Source organism: Asterias rubens, chromosome 16, assembly GCF_902459465.1.
Source record: "Asterias rubens chromosome 16, eAstRub1.3, whole genome shotgun sequence".
In the NCBI taxonomy this organism is placed as follows: Eukaryota; Metazoa; Echinodermata; class Asteroidea; order Forcipulatida; family Asteriidae; genus Asterias; species Asterias rubens.
The window spans coordinates 2023694-2033070 of NC_047077.1; positions in this window are offsets into that span (position 1 = coordinate 2023694).

Sequence of the window (9377 nt, forward strand, 5' to 3'; positions counted from 1 at the left end):
AAAAAATAAAAAGAGGTTTTAACATTTATGATTGAAAGTTACTTTCACTGATCTTAAAAAATCAATAGGTTTACGTTAAATATTCACTTGTATGCCTTTAGACATTTATCATGGTGTGGCCATCTTGATCCCCCCATTCAAATCAATATAACCAAACCGAGGCTTGAGCTGAGGGGGAGTCTGCTTTTACTTTTTGTGTTATTTTTTTTTCTTTTTGTAATAATGCATTCGTGACTCTTGTGGTTTACAAGAACATGACCAAATGACATACGTGAACACACTTTGTAAAATTTGTAACTACAATGCACATTTATAAGTGCACGCTATGATTAAAACTACCTCTGGCCGACTTTGTTTCACACTAAAAAAGAAAGAAAACAAATAGAGTTGGTGCTATTTTTTATTTTCAAAATCGATCACTTATAAACATTAATTTGTTTTGTAATTTTCAATCCCTATCATGGCAACCAAATCTGTTCATAAATTAGTAATAACACTTTCCGTGTATAATAGAAGACTCATTCAACAGCTTTATAACAACTACACAACCCCTTTGCTTAGCCCAACTGCTAATAATGTTAAAAATAAATGCACTTTTATTGACAAAAAATACTATGTCCTATTACAATTTACGTTTCACTTTCTCAACAAGAACAATTTTGGATGACTAATTGATGCTGTTTTAAATGTCAATATTTATCAATAATTTATCAACCATTTTCAGTAATTTTCAAACCATACCCGTGGGGGGGGGGGGGGTAGTATCAAAGCTGAAAATGTCCAAAAAGAATAACACTTACCGTGAAGACTCACAGAGTCTTAAGGCACTGGTTATTATACTAGTCACTGATCGAGGGGTAGTAGTTGCTAACTGCGCAAAAAATAAAATGGCGGCTGTACCTGCTTGTACAGACTGATTAGTAAAAAATTAATCACGAATTCGCGAAAAAGGGCAGAAATTGTTGGACTTTGTCCCGCACTTTCAAAGAGAGAAACGCAGTTGTCGTGTTGTTACGTTGATAAGGAAGAGTTCGATGACTCAGTCTGTAAAAAAAGGTCAAGTTTATAATGTAATGTTTGAAGCTTTATGGCGACATAGTGTTATTTTTTTTAATGATAAGCGTTTACCACGTCCATGCCGTGTTGTCACTGACGACACGAACAGACACTCTGTGTACACAACCACTTTTTTTTTATTTAAGTTTTATTAATTTTGTTGCATGATTGTTTATTGACTAGGCAATGTAAAAGGCACTGGCACTAAATTGGTAATTACTCAAAATAATTGTTAACAAAAAACTTGTTGATAGTATAAAATATTGTGAGAAACCACTCCCCCTGAAATAATGTAGTTCCGAGAAAGAGGTAATCTAACTCAAATATTCAAACACTGCAGGCCTCCTGAGGCATTTTAATACTTTTCAGCCATCTGAAAGCACACAAATTTGTGAAGCAAGGGTGTTTTCTAATCATTATTTTGTATTTTTTTCTCGACCATTTGAGCCGAAACTTTTACAGATTTCTTATTTTATGCATATGTTGGGATACACCAAGTGAGAATAATGGTCTTTAACAATAAAGGTGCTCAGTGCCTTTTAAGCCAGTGGACACTATTGGTAATTGTCAAAGACCAGTCTTCCCACTTGCTGTATCTCAACATTATAAAAATAACAAACCTGTGAAAATTTGAGCTCGATTGGTCATCGGAGTTGCGAGATAACTATGAAAGAAAAAACACCCCTGTCACACGAAGTTGTGTGCATTCAGATGCTTGATTTCGAGACCTCAAATTCTAAACTTGAGGTCTCGAAATCAAACTCGTTGAAAATTACTTCTTTCTCGAAAACTACTCCACTTCAGAGGGAGCCGTTTCTCACAAGGCATTTTACCACCAACCTCTCCCCATTACTCGTTAACAAGTAAGGTTTTATGCTAATACATGTAATTATTTTGAGTAATTACCAATAGTGTCTACTGCCTTTAACAGAGACCTACAATTTCATGAAGTTTCAACGTTCGTCTTCAGAACATTGCAAAGTTTTGTGTTCACTTTGCTGAGATTAAACACATCTGTAAAAAACCCAAAAACAAAACAAAAACAAGAGCAAACATAACAGTGAAATAGAACCAATACCTTATTACTTTATTACTTTACCCCTGTCCTGACACATTGGTCATCTTAACAATTAAAATGTATGAATGTCGCTGTTATTGTTTTGCAAATCAATTTTTTTCAGAGAGCTTTTGGGACTTACAATTACAACGGTATATCCTAATAGCTCAATGCAATCAACCTGGATACCTTCAACCAACCACTGTTTCATGATTATGTTTTCATGACCGTTAATTCTACAAAGCGCCCTCTCTTGATTTAGCTTGTCCAGGCTTCAGCAACTTTTTGTTTTGCAGAACTCGTTGGCCATAATCGTGTAACACTTTTATCGATTTGCGGGTCACAATACCAACATTTTAATTAAAAACATTTTCAGAAAATCACATGAATTGTGTGCGTACCGCTGGAAATAATGAAGAGTGTTTAAAAAAGGAATTATTACAGAATTGGCAAGAAAAAAACTCGTCAAAGACCACAGATTTATATAAAACTTTAATTACGCGGTCTAATAGAAAACATCCATTGAAACATTTCTGTCTGAAATGTAATATTTGATAATAAATAAATAAACTAATTTACGGTTTGGAGTTTATTGCTCGGTGAGCGTGTTGAATCGATGATGCAAAATAGTTAATCGGTTATTGGATCTTTTCGTGACACATATGGCTGATAGATCTCAAACTTCTACATGTTTGTCAGTTTATATACAGTTTTATATACTGGTTACACGAACTTCCTACTGCCATCAACCATTTTGTTAGCCGAAACCCAATTCTGTAATGTTCCTTTAGTTCATTTTAATTGAAAACATTTTCAGAAGAAATCACATGAATTGTGTGCGTACCGCTCAGGAAATAATGAAGAGTCATGTTTAAAAAGGGAATTATTACAGAATTGGCAAGAAAAAAACTCGTCTAAGACCACAGATTTATATAAAACTTACGCGGTCTAATGATGATGATAGCAGAAAACATCCCTTGAAACATTTCTGTCTGAAAGGTAATATTTGATTATAAATAAATAAACTAATTTACGGTTTGGAGTTTATTGCTCGGTGAGCGTTTTATTATTATTTGTTGAATCGATGTCATGTAAAATGTTTAATCGGTATTTGGATCTTTTCGTGACCCAGATGGCTGATAGATCTCAAACTTCTACATGTTTGTCAGTTTATGTACAGTATATACTGGTTACACGAACTTCCTACTGCCATCAACCGTTTTGTTAGCCAAAAACCCAATTCTGTAATGTTCCTTTAGTTCTAAGGGGTAGGTGCACATTTTGGTAGCGCTTATAAACGTAACATGTGATGCTGCTGTTTTGAAGGAAAACGCGGGTATCTTTTTACTTTATTGTGACATCTTCATGGGACAGGGGGCAAAAACACAATTTACGGTGGGGTGGGGGGGCTTTTGATGTATTTATTAAACCATTTATTTGAGGTGTTTTGATCTTATTTGGGGGTAGGTGGGCGAGGGTTCTGCTACTGCCCCGCCCTCACCTCCATTGCGCCATAGATGGAGGTATAAAATCCTAAACCATAATAAAGGTATTTTGTGTTTTTATGTTGACACCAGTGCGCGAACAGGCCTATTTAATTTGCTGAACATCTATTGTAAATTAATACCTTGTAAATTTTCCGAATACACTTCCAGAAACCCATTTAATTACTTGTAGTCGTGTATTTTTAAACAAACTCTAGTCTGTTTAGGAGGAGATTTTTCTTCTTCCTTGTAGATATGTGCTTTTGTAAATATATTCGGACTTTTAATTAAAATAAGTTACTGTAATTTAAAATGTTAATTTTTGCCGATTTGGGGCGAGGCCGGCATTCGAACTCAGACACGTCATCTGAAGTTTGGCAATCCTCTCAACTCACTGAGCTAATCTGGCAGTGCTGATAGTTAACATTATTTAAAGACACTGGACACTATTGCAGTCTTCTCATCACTTGGTGTATCTCAACATGCATAAATAACAAACCTTTGAAAGTTTGAAAGCCTTGTTTACCCTGAGCGAGGGGGGGGGGATGGACTGCTGATTTTACTCCACTCCAACTCATTGTTACCAAACTGAGGCTGGACGATATAATAGTCTGGTGCCATGCGCAATGAATGTTAGCATTCATTACTGTCATTGGAAACAACAGGGAACATGACCAATATGGTGGCAGAATGGAAGGTCTATGCCGCAGAACCTTGTGAAAAGTTTCTTAAAATGCATTATACTAATGTGTAAATAATTTTCTGCCACCGCAAAAATAGGCAGGATACCACGAGTCCCAAAACGGTGCGTATGATGAAATATTTTGACTGGAAACCTTATTCTGGTTACCATATAATTTCTTAATCCTCTACGATTGGACAATACCAGAATAAGGGAGCAACTAAGAGAAGACAATTTTATGGCATGCTGTAAGCTGTTAATGCATGCAATGCCGTGCTTTGTTAACTTTAAAGACAGTGGACACTACATGTATTGGTAATTCTCAAAGACTACTCTTCACAGTTGCAAATCACAAGATAGGCATAACATAACAAAGCTGCTAAAATTTGAGCTCAATCGGTCGTCGAAGTTGCGAGATAATAATGAAAGAAAAAACACCCTTGTCACATGAAGTTGTGTGCTTTCAAAAGCCACGAATTTGATTTCGAGACCTCAAATTCTAAATCTGAGGTCTCGAAATCAAATTCTTTCTCGAAAACTACGCTACTTTAGAGGGAGCCGTTTCCTACAATGTTTTATACTATAAACAGTGTTACATTACTCGTAATCAAATAAGATTTTATGATAACAATTATTTTGAGTAATTACCAATAGTGTCCAATGCCTTTAAGTAAACTAATGCAATATTGAGAGTCTCAGGTTATTTTTCGACCGTATGAAGTAATAAGGGCCTAGCTTGTAAAAAGAAAAGGGTCGATTAGATCAAGGAGCAAATTAGATGACATCATTCATTCCTGTTCCTTTCGTACAGTGCAACAAATCGAGCTAATATACTTCTTTTCTTCTTCTACCATCTGCGAAGCAGAAAAACATAGTAACAAACACATTAATTATTTTATAGTCATTGGGTGTATTTTCAAGTGTATTTTCAAGTGTTTTTGTGATCAACCCCACCAAGGTATTTGGGGAAAATAGATTGTCACGGTAACAATTATAATGTTCCCTCACCGACCTAGGCAACAGGGCATAGCCTTGAAACACGCACCAAGTTTCTCATACCATAGTTCCCCGTCTAAGATTTTTGTCAGCGAGCAATCACCACCCTTTATAGCGCTAGAGGGTAAGTTGACACTAAATTCCCCCAGCGTATCTCCTCAGGCCTTTCCAACACTACTACCAGGGATCGAAGTTGAATAATATTCATAAACATTCTGTATAATACTGTTTTGGATTAAGTTATAGAAATTCACGGGTAAACTGCTTCCATATACAGCAAACTGATGTCTAGCATTACAGGCATTATAAAGACAAATTAAAATGATTAGTTTATGATTTATTTATTTATTTAAAAATGTCATCGCAGCATACTGCTGAATTGCGACACAATTCACAAACGTTAAAATGTTACAATAGTTATTAAAAGCTTTACAATAGAAAATACATGATAAAAATATGATGAAAACCCCAAACAAAGGCGTTGCATAATTAATGTTAAAACAGTACACACAAACTAAAACACAAACACAAGCAATTACACTATCATTGTGAGGTTAATACACGGATATCAAAGTTACAAAATGAGTCTTATCTTTAATACATAACCGTGTCTTACCGTCCAGCAGCGCGCGAACCATTTAAGGTAAGCTCGAGCATATCTCAGCTAACCTAATGGTATCACTATAAGAAACATGCGCAGTTAGGTCCAGGGCCGCCAAGAAAATTCCACAGGAATTCTCCCTTGTTCTGCGCATCGTCTTGCTTCTCTGTGTGTCTGAGACCATCTCTGGATGCTCTCTCTGCTTGCTCATCGTCCGTCTTCTTCTCAGCATCTTCAAGAAAGCTCAACAACTTGGATATTTAACACACAAACTTCTATTTTATATATTGGATATGAGGATATTCTAAACAACTCCAATCGGTAAGTTGAACAAAACTACAAGTCTATATTTTGTACACGTCTGATATTTGGGTGTGTACGATTTTCCCCTATGACTTGGCTTAAACTATGCTTGGAATTTGCAGCTCGCTATTATGTACAAGCCATTGGACATCATTTTTGATAATATTTTAACAAAGTGCATGCATCAATAGAGATTAGGAACTAGTTTATAGTTCTTTTCAGCTGTACGAAAACAAAGTATTCATTAGAATTAATACCGACTTCACTTTGTTTTTCACTAAAGTTTTTAGCAACATTTTGAAGGTGAAATGTATGGAACTTGAGGAAGAAGACACGCCCTCTTTCTAAACCAAATTAAAATCCAACTTTTGATCTACTTTTGGCATCAATAGAGAGCTGAATGTGAGCAAAAATCACTCAAATAAAAATGTAGTTGGGGGGGGGGGGGGCAATTGAGGATCACAATATTCGATTTAAATCTGTGTATTATTTTTATGATTTTCATTTCATGTCAAAAGTGTACCAGTGTCACTCATTTTGTTGTTGCAAACTATATTTAGCGTTACATTTATAGCCGAGAGTAACTATACTAATAAAAGTTATTCTCTAAAAATAAAATGGGAATTTCTACAAATATTATTTTCGAAGCATTCACCAATGATATATCAATATTGTTTACAGAATCTAAGTTCATTATGCGCATTCAAAATATCATTATTTAGTAGGAAAGTTCACCCAATTTGAAACTTTGGATATTTTAGACAGACATTTTTCGGCGTTCAGTATTATACAGCATTATTTACAATAAAACTAAATAATTTAGTGTAGTATAGTTGTTTTATTGTCACATTATTTCCAATTAAAATATACAGTGAAACTTATTTTTGGTTTGCGTGTCTGAAATATTAAAATGCACAAACAACTTAATAGCCCTACTTTACGCAACATTCACATAATGAAAACGCATATTATTCTTTCTTTTATACAAATTATTATTTGAAGAGGTGCTAATATTACCTAATGGACCACACGAACTGATCATAACTTGTAATTGAAAATAATTTTAACATCTGCAAAGAATATTTTGGAGAAGTTGATTTATATCCCCCCTGATGGCATAATACCCTGGACCAATTTAAAAACTTGCTGACCATAATTGGTTAATCACCGATTGCTTAAAGGTACTACTTAGAGACTTAAACATGAATTCCCATTATTGTGTAGACGTATGTACGTACAACCCAAGGGCCAAGGTCAGGTTCGGATCACTTGATTATGCACAGGGCCTCCCCATTTCGTTAAGTGTAGGTGGTGCGGCTCATCATAGAGGTGGAACAAGGGACTGTATAGCAGTAACACAATGAAGCACTACTGAGTCCAATAAACAAAAGCTATATTTGCTCAGTACAGTAGGCATACGCAGCTCGTGAAGGTGAAGCATGCATTAAAGGGCCTATAGCTATATAGAAAATATAAAACAGCACTACTAACATTCTATTAAACAATTGCTATGTTTATTTTAAGCCTAAGACACAACCCCATTTCCTTAAGCGTCTAATTACTTTGTATACACTGTGCCAAGCATGGTGCGGCTCATAGAGGTGAAACATGATTAAAGGGGCTGAGAGCTATGGCAAAATTATGAAACAGCACTACTTTCAGTCAAAGAATAACTCAATGTTAGTTCAGACCGCTTGATAAAGCGCAATGCCTCATCCATTTCCTTAATTGGAAGCGTCTTACTTCGTAAACATTGCGCTCGGGATGGTGCAGCTCGTAGAGGTCAAACATGGATTAAAGGAACTATAGCTAATTTAAAAGCAAAATTATCTGTGTCAGCACTTTCCGTCAGTTTAGCAAAAACTATATGAACTTCCGAATATCGAGAAAAATTGAATAAACTGCGATTGTTTTCACATTCTTTGTAGAACGTTCACATTACTTAAATTATTGCCGACCAAAATTCCTTTCATCATCTACCTCCATGATTATTATGAGTGAGATGTGACACATCGTGTTATGTGTGGTATGGGCTCACTGGGAACCGCTGGAACCAGCCCATACTTCACTGATGACTGTTGTGTATATGAATGTTGATGAATATGGTTATGACCATCTCAAAAATATTTTTGTTGAATACCCAACCCTTTGCATTAGTGCGGCTTCAAACCGTTTGAAATTACAACAAGAGTATATATACAGTAACTTATGTGTAAGAGTTAGTACGAATATTAATATTCTCAAATTAAACATCTCTAAAACAAAGCCCATCTTTCCCCATTTTGTTCCCCACATTTTTTCTCTTGATTCTTTGAAGATCATTATTAAGCTATTTCGGATACTAAAAAAAATACAGATCATTACAAAATACCTAGAAATTTCTGATTACTCAATTGTAGCAAAATTGTCAAAATGTTTACGGTAGCCTAAGTCACAACCAGCTGGGCCATCATCAGGCACGTCGAGCTGCCCGCTGCGTTTGTAACACCGGCAATTAAAGATTTCCAAAGGGTTCCACTTACTATGTTTACAGACATTGAACATATAGTATTCAAACTCATTACGAGGTGCCCATGCAATGTCATGGCACCCAGTAAGCACACGCAAAAATAAAATGCTTACCAGAATAAGATTACCGGTCAAATCATGATATAAAAACCCTGATCATAACTTCTGCTAATCCAATTAAGCCATATTTTCTGCTAAAGCAACTCTAGAGGCCGCATTCCATAGAGCCTGTAAGCACAAAAATGTGTTAAGCAAAGAACAAATCAAATTGGTTAAAGCAAAAAATATCATTATTGACACTGTGCAAATAAAGCACAAAAATGTGTTAAGCAAAGAACAAATCAAATTGGTTAAAGCAAAAAATATCATTATTGACACTGTGCAAATAGTGCCCACTCGTTTTTCCTTAGCAAAGCAATTTGCTGAGCAGTATTTTCTGCTTAACAACTTTATGAAACTGGGCCCATGTGAACTGAAAAGGCCGCCGCTTAAATTTATCGATTTGTACAAAGTGAGGACTAAAAACAATTAGCTCTTTGACCGTTTGCTCCTTTAATTCTGACTGACAGCGCGACTGACAGCTCACATGTAGTCTGGTAACCCAAGTATTTTTTAATATCCTTTTCTTTTTAACGGTGTTGAGTGCTATAGCCAGTCACCATACAAATACCACGCGCGTTTCTTAAAAAA